The 8,308-nt window shown below is 39.7% G+C and overlaps 1 long non-coding RNA gene across 2 annotated transcripts; it reads right to left on the reverse strand.

Moving 5' to 3' along the window:
• Positions 1-412: 412 nt before the first annotated feature.
• Positions 413-5,135, reverse strand: LOC311615073. 2 transcript variants are annotated; one of them, XR_014793731.1, is made up of 3 exons: positions 5,015-5,135; positions 3,661-3,824; positions 413-2,806 (listed from the first exon to the last, which is right to left on the reverse strand). It is a non-coding gene; the product is annotated as an uncharacterized lncRNA (long non-coding RNA). The 2 variants fall into 2 exon arrangements; XR_014793732.1 differs by lacking the exon at positions 5,015-5,135 and adding an exon at positions 3,960-4,701.
• Positions 5,136-8,308: the final 3,173 nt, after the last annotated feature.

Raw genomic sequence — 8,308 nt, forward strand, 5'->3', positions numbered from 1 at the left:
AATTTAATAGGTAACTATTCCATCAATATAAAATTCCAGAAAAGTCAAACATATTAATATTGCTACAATAAAACTTACTAATATTCCTATGAAGTGGGACAAAGACAACAAATAGCTTCACATCAGTTCAGGTCATGATCTGCTAGCAAGTTTTTGACATGAAAATCTTGGTTTTCAGAGCTTTTTGGAATTCAATAGAGATGGTAGACCTATATATTAAGTAAGGGGTAAAACCCACTGAGATCTATTTTTCCTTTCTGACTTCTGGATATGCTAATGACCAAATAAATAGTCAAAACCATTTAAGAGTAGAAAGTAAGGAAGTCCTTTAGGCATGGAAAATCCACGCTGCATAACTAATTGATCCCCAAAATTAGTCTAAACAACCTTTGCCCCCCCACCCCCCAAAAAAAACAATATGCCATAAGATTCTCAGTCAACCAAATCATTTCCACCAACAACTGGTCTCTAACAATCTTTAAGGGGTTTTTTAAGTAATTTTTGAACACAGGGTGAAATACCTAAGTTTACCACTTTTTAATAGCACACTTTATCTTTCCCATAGGAAAAAAAAAGACAAGTTATTAGATGAGAAGTAACTAAAAGCATGTACCTTAAAAGAATACAGTGTCCTCTGTAATCAGCCTAGGGGAGAGAAATAAGCATTAAGCTGAAGTGGTAAACTATCCTGCTTCCTAAGGCGTTTTCTCCACATTGCATTTTTTAAAAAAATTTTTTTATTGATTTTTCACAGAGAGGAAGGGAGAGAGAGATAGAGAGCTAGAAACGTTGATGAGAGAGACACATCGACCAGCTGCCTCTTGCACACCCCCTACCGGGGATGTGCCCGTAACCAATGTACATGTCCTTGACCGGAATCGAACCTGGGACCTTTCAGTCCGCAGACCGACGCTCTACCACTGAGCCAAACCGGTTTCGGCTCCACATTGCATTTTAAGGAAATATTTGCAGCTCTTGAAGAGATATACAATAACTCATTCACCATGTTCTCACTCTGGTCCACGCTGGATAAAAGACTTACACAAACCCATGGAAGCCAACTTCTCCTACCTATTACCCTTGTTTGTTATTTATCTTCCCCAACTTTTTGGATCCTTTTCCATTTATTTTATACTGAAGCATTGCTTTGTGCAAGATCTAGGGCTTACCACCCCCATGGTGATCCATACACAAAGCCAAGTCAGGAAGACATGAAAAGAATGGAGATACTTATATTGCTTCGTGGTTTCCCCCCTTCTCATTATCCTCCTACTCACTCAATAAGACTGTGGTGGGAGGTCTGAATGACATTTCCAAACTGAGAACTTCAAGCTACATTTCAACACCCAACCCCTCAGTTGTCATAGGAACAACACCATGAGGCTTATCTAGGTTCTAACAAACACCCACTTGTTTTGCTGGCAATTAAAGCTCCCCCTTCCAATCAAGTATCTAAACACATACATATACATACCTTAAAAGGTTGGGCAAAAAGGTATAACACATCAAAAAGGTAAGAAACAAGCCCAAAAGGAAAATGTTTCTATTTTTGACTATAAAAATACCAAAGACAATTTGGGAGAAAAATATTTTGAGGTCTGTCACTAGACCAGATTCGTTTTGGTTTGTATCTTTACATACCCATAAAGACAAGGACACATGCACACTGTTTACAGAGTACATAAAATATTAATACTTTCAATAACACCAGTGGAGAATTCAGGACAAGGCCATGTTATTTATTTTCCATACATATTTTGTAAATAACAACACAGCAAACAGAGCTGAAAACATGAAGATCTAAAAGAATTATTCTGGAAAATACTTTCCAGCATTTACTGTTTCAACTCTCTTCATTTTTTTTTTTCATTCATGACAATAGATTCTAAATGGATGAGTCAAATCTACAAATTATATAGGCAATTTTTTCCATTAAAATGGTAGTTTTTTAGCTAGATTGTTAAATCATCTTATTTTGCCCAAGTAATTACATGAAAGACAGAGCTGAAAATACTTGTGAATCACTGAATACAACTAGCAGTGGGATGTAAATTACCTGTCAATATCTTAATTCTTCATTACCATTTTTCTGTCTTCAAGACTCTATCTAAAACCTATAAATTCATGTGATTCAAGGGAATGAGTAGTCTTTTTTCACATCTTCAGCCACACCTTAATTAAGTCAAATAATTGTAATATTCACACTTGCATCAGCGATCTGACTTATTGGAGGAAGTGCCCCTAAAGGCCATGCTTATCTTGCTCTTTGTCAATGTCTTTGAAAGCTGTTTGAGAATAATAACCTTCAACATTCTCTAATTACAAGAGAAAAAATACCAATTAACACATCCCCATGGATTCATTTCCCTCTCCTCTACCCTCATCCCACTCCAGTGCCAGAGAGAACTACAGCATTGCTAGCCTGCATTTTATTGTACATTTTCCATTTGAGTTATGAATTTTAAGATTTTGAAAGCAACAGAATGGGAACCAAGTCAGAAATGCAGATTCAACCTTCAATTTGGCTTAAGATACTGAAAACAAAATAAATAGTATTATATCCTATATAACCCAAAATGCACAACTCTGATAACAGCTTTAATTCTATGAATTCACATTGATATAGGGAGATCACCAAAGTTACCTAGATAGTTGCTAACAGTTAAAGAACAATTCCTATGTGATTCTATAAATATGTATCACATGACTGCTTCTATTAACCATTAATAAACTGGTAAAATCAGGTAGTCACCCACCATTCTAATATGATTTTCTTATTCTATTCAACTTTTCCAGCAAAATAATTCTGAAAAAGCCAAGAAAAGAAATCAGATATTCATGCCTAATATAAACTTGTTTCTTTAGAGTTCATGAACAAGAACCTACTTGTAGAGAACATAGGTATTCAAAGCTTTATTGTATTTTTATGGACAACTTAAACACAAAGGAAGTTCAGATTCAAGATCAGAAAACAATTTAAAAGTTTGAGAGAAAGACAGACAGACAGGCACACCAGTAAGAATTGCTAATCAGAACCTTTCAAAGTGTATTGGACCATATGGGAAAAACTACTCTTTTGCTATATTAATGTAATCAAGTAGAACAATCTTAAAATTCATGATACAAATGTAAAAAAATCTATTATCATCTTCATCTGCCTTTCATAATCAGTAAGAAATGCATTACTTAAACTTTCATTTTGTGGAGTTCTAACTAAATACTTGACATCCTTAGGTAGAGGGTTGAAAAAAGGAGAGCAAGTTGACTAAATATAAAAGCATTCTTCCAAAAATCATACATACTATCCATACTAAATGGAAATAGACATCCATGGCGAGTTGACGCCACAGTGTTACCAAATAACCCATTTTGATTTCCCCCATTAAAAAGGAAAAGGTAAAAACGGGGTAAAGCCAAACTAGTTGCATTACATATAGTTGCCTAAACTGGCAATGCTCAATTAATCTTTGTTCAATACCTGGCTGCTTCTCAGCCTTCATGCTATATTCTTGGGCTGCTATTTTTTTTTTTTTTTTAATTCCTCACTCTGTTTATGGGTTCTGTGGTCCAACGCGGTTGTTAGGGATCTGTGAACCATTTCACAGTTCCCACACATCCCATATGATATCTATTAGGGAGCAATGCCATTTTTCAACTTACCCAATTCTGGATCAAGCAGTATTTCCTGGTGACAGAATGCTGCTTCTGTTCGCTCAAACTCCCTCTTCACAGCATGAGAAATCTGATTATATAATGTCTTTGTTCCAGATCACACGAGGTGCTTTCCTACAAAAGCTTTCTAAACGGTTATCTGCATTTCATTCCTGTGACAAAAACGAATAAGAACGGGGTGGGGGGGTGGGGGGAGACAGGGAGTAAGTCCACACAAGTTCCTGGCAAAGATTTTTAGTTGCATTTTTCTGAGTTTAATCAGTAAGCTATATTAAAGTGACAGTTACCAGTTCAGGAAGCCAGAGTTTGATCAAGCCAGCCACAACCCGTTGGGTGTCTTCCACAGATGCACTGACTCCAAGCAAGCGGTCCCTTGGTCATCTGTCACATGTGGCTGACTCACTGGCCACCGGGCCGGCCCTCTCCACCCTCTGGCCCCCATTGAGTAGCAGCCTGGGCAGGAGAGTGGTCTGACTCCAGAAGTGGGACCTCTTATAGGGACCCGCCAATTAGCTGCTGACCAATCACAGGCAGCACCTAGTACCCAAGTCACGTGACAGGGCAGTCCCTCTGACTGCAGGATTTCTGAATTACTGGGGTTACACAAAGGACACTCATTCAGGAAAAGAGAGAGGGGAAAAGAGCCATAAGCTGAAACAGAAAACGCCCAGGCTGAGACAACTCCGGCTTTCAAACAGGCAACACCCAAGGCTCACACAGACAGACAGATAGCCACAACCAAGTCAGGATGGAAGTCAGAGGAATGCCTGGCACACGTTAAAAAAAAACAATCCAAAGCGGAGGCTGTTTACAAAGCCACTTCAGCTATAACCCCAGTCCTCCTCACCCTTCCTCTACCGTCTCTGCGACAATTGTACATCCTGAATTATTTTAACAAGCTCCGGGAAGCCCCTGCGAAGCCACTGTCAGAAAAATGTGTGACACACATGAACCTCTTCTCTCATCATCCTCCCAACCCCCCCCCCCCTAAAGGAGATTCAGCTTGCCATGAAAGCGTTTCAGAAATGAAATACGTTTCTCTCACAATGGTTGGGTCAATCAGGGAAAATTAAACAACTGTCAAGACACATGTGTATGGTAACCACCAAATCATATGCCTCTCACACCCGTCCTTTTCCATGTCATCATTGTAGACTGTTCACATCCAGTTCATTCTTGTGAAGGAACTGAGTCCCCCTTCTTTATTTTTATCTTAACACCATTAATTTATTTCTTATGTATTTTTTATATCCTAGGGAAAATTCAATTGTGAGCACTCCTACCATTTCATTGACACAAGTTCTCCCCGCCCCAGCCTCACCCCACTCCAGATGGTACTTACAAATGCTCTCTGTTAGGGTCTGTCATTTCTTCCTACCCCCCACATCTGAAGGCAAAATGCAGGCTCAGCTCCATCCTTTAAGGTAAAGGCCCTGTTTGGTTGTGTAAGGCTGCGACAGCTCCTTCCCCAGACAAGCCCAGCACGCTGCGCTGCTTGCCATCCCCAATTTATGGAAGGAAGTGTATGTCAAACAAACCAGGTGGTGACTCAGACTGCCTCCCCCGGACACATTTTCCCCAGAATGGGAGGGGAGTGGAAGTGCAGACCGTTTGGATGTGACTCAGTTTTATTAGACTGGTGGTTGCAGTTAATCTGACAGGCTCGCATTTTTTCTTTTATAACTTGGACATTTTAGGATCAGAATGCACTTTCTCAACGGTTTCAAAGAACTGGATCCTGTCAATGAGGAAGTGACAGGGATTACTTTTAATATAGTATAGCAAGTTTGGGTCCTATTCCCAAATATTTAAAGCTTCAAAATTATTGGTTGAAAACTTTACAGCTGAGGCAACCAAACATTTGAGTTTGCCCGACAGCAGTAACAGATCGTAGATCTGTAGGTCTACTGGAGATTCTTAGCAGGGAGGCCTCTTCCTGTCCTGAGGGCCCCAGTAAGTCTCTCAGTCTGGGGCTCATGTGGCAGGTTCTTCAGGAAGTGGTTGGGAGCATGACATCCATTTTGCAGCTTTCACTTTTGCATTTACTGCAATTCACATTCTAAATGGAGCTACTCACACGCTAGCACACATGAAATACAACCACATCTCTCTCTCTCTCTTTCTCTTTCTCTCTCTCTCCCCCTCTCTCTCTCTCTCACAGACACACACACACACACACACACACACACACACACACACACCTGTATAGTCCTTGTAATTCCAACTTGCCTAAAAGCAGCAAAATGAAAACCTGAAAATCATCATCATGTCATCTGTGAAGGTTCAAATTCAGTAAGTTGACATGCCTAAAAGTCTCCCTCTTCAGTAACAAGTTGACTACCAAGATGGGGTGGCATTCCGTGGAATAAATGGTCCCCAGGTTTCACACAGACAGGAAGAATGCAGTAATAAGAAGTCCAAGTCCCCACACCAGAAATCTGGGCGGCTCAATTTGAGCAGTTGAACTACAGTTATCTCTTTTCAGCACACTTCCTTTGACCTTGAGCAAAGTCAGCAATTGCTTGGGTGATACCTTAATGTATAATTAATTTTGTTATAACACAGAAAGCATGCTCTATAACATATTGTATAAAAATGCTCAAATATCTAATTTTCAAATTGGCAGAAGAGGGCAGAAAAAAGGTATATACCCCGAGACAATGAAAGACAGCTAAACTGGGAGTTGACTATTCATTTTACCAAAATATTCCCTTTAGGGTTTTACTGGAATACACCCCAACATAAAGCTTTCTCCCAGTCGCCACTCCGGTCCGCAGGCAATCTCCAAATGATCCAACTGTGTCAAGTTCTCATAAACCAGACTTAGAGGTAGCGATGTAAACAGACAGCCTGGGTTCCAATTCTGGCTCTGGGAGGGACTTGGGAAAGTCATTTTATTTCATAAGGCTTTTATTTTATCTGGAGAATGGGAATGAGAAAATACAAAGAAGGAACAAAAGTCACTGCCTCAATGTCTGCCACCACCATGGGCTCACTAAGGGTCAGCTGTCTCCCTCAAAACCAATCCTCCAACTCCTGAGCACTGACACGTGACGGATCATGTATGTTTGACAGTGATCAAACACACTTGGATAGCTGCTAGATTCAGTATTTTATTAAAACAGGTATCCCACTTTGAGATTGGATGACTAGTTTTGTATACAGGGTATGTGAGATTCCCAATATTAGAAAATATTCATAGAAACGTAACTATGCAGCCATATGTATGCCTCTACACACACACACACACACACACACACACACACACACACACACACACAATGTCTAGACTTATATAAGACAATCTGAACATTTCTTTTATGAGACCTTGCCTCTGTGTCAGCCTTTTCATGTTATATAAGCAGCCACTTTACCGGTCCTCCTGAAATGATTTCAGATCTAAGGAGTATACTGCCCTCAGAAAAGTTTTATTAGTCTTCTTTCCCCACCCATTTTAAACAACGAACTGACTCAGTTTGTGTGTATGTGTGTGTGTGTGTGTGTGTGTGTGTGTGTGTGTGTGTGTGTGTGTTTATGGCAACTGGGTGGGAGTGAATATGGGAGTGGGCAGGGAGGGAGAAAGGGAGGAGGAGGAAGAGGAGGTGGTGGGAGCCAAGAGCTGAATCATAGCCATGTGAGTAATCTTAGGTTTTTTTTTTTTCTTCCTAAGGGCATGAATCAAATTAAGCTTGTTTTGCTGTGGGTGAAGGAAGAGGAATAGAATAGCATGAATCAGAGCAATTATCAAATATGCGGCACTTACTAAAAATTAATTACAATCACTGCCTTTTCTGACATGTCTGCCAAAAATGCCAGAGAGCTTTTGTTCATCAATATAATCCTTTACAAGAATTCTTAAGTTTGAACTTGAGTCTCACCCTCTTTCCTTTCAAAATTTCCTTTTACACATAAATTTCAGAAACAGGAATCATTTTGGAGCTTCTGGGAGATAATCTTTGGCCTTTGGAGAGAAGTGTGAAAACAACGCATATGGGGTAGAGACCAGGTTACAAACTATCTAGCCATGAGCTCTGGAAACAAAAGACCAAGATTCTGAAAACAATTGCTCAGAAAAGAGTTGAATCTCTCAAAGGCATTCCACCAGGAGGGAGGCATACAACAAACCTTCAGGGGAAAGTGGGCATTCCTTTCCTAATAGTGTTCAGTGAGAGTCAAGTTGTCGTACAAAACTTGAGCTGCTTCATACGGAAATAAGTGAATCCTCGTTAATTTAAGAATTTATTAGGAACAATACTGAGAAAGAGATGGATCAAAACTAAAATCATGACTTTGGAACTTAAGTAGAGAGTAAGGACATGGCTGTTGTTTATAGACAGGGTACATATCTAACCAACTGACATGAAGACACTTCCTTTTCTGCCATATTTTTTAACCCAACCCATTTAGTAATTTGTGGACTATAAATATTACCATGGGGAAGAAACTGGCTTTCTGAAGAGAAAGGCTAGATTGACCAAATATTTTCTACTCCCAGGCAAGTCTGTGCATTAGGAAGTCGAGAGGGCATATTTTGAGCTCTAGTTACACATGTACATTTTATTTTTTTACTATACCAACAGGCTGAAATGCACGGTCCCTTTTGTTATCTATCCGTGGTGGTTTTCCTTTTAAACAT

Source organism: Pipistrellus hanaki, assembly GCF_964339955.1.
Source record: "Pipistrellus hanaki genome assembly, chromosome: X".
Classification (NCBI taxonomy): Eukaryota; Metazoa; Chordata; class Mammalia; order Chiroptera; family Vespertilionidae; genus Pipistrellus; species Pipistrellus hanaki.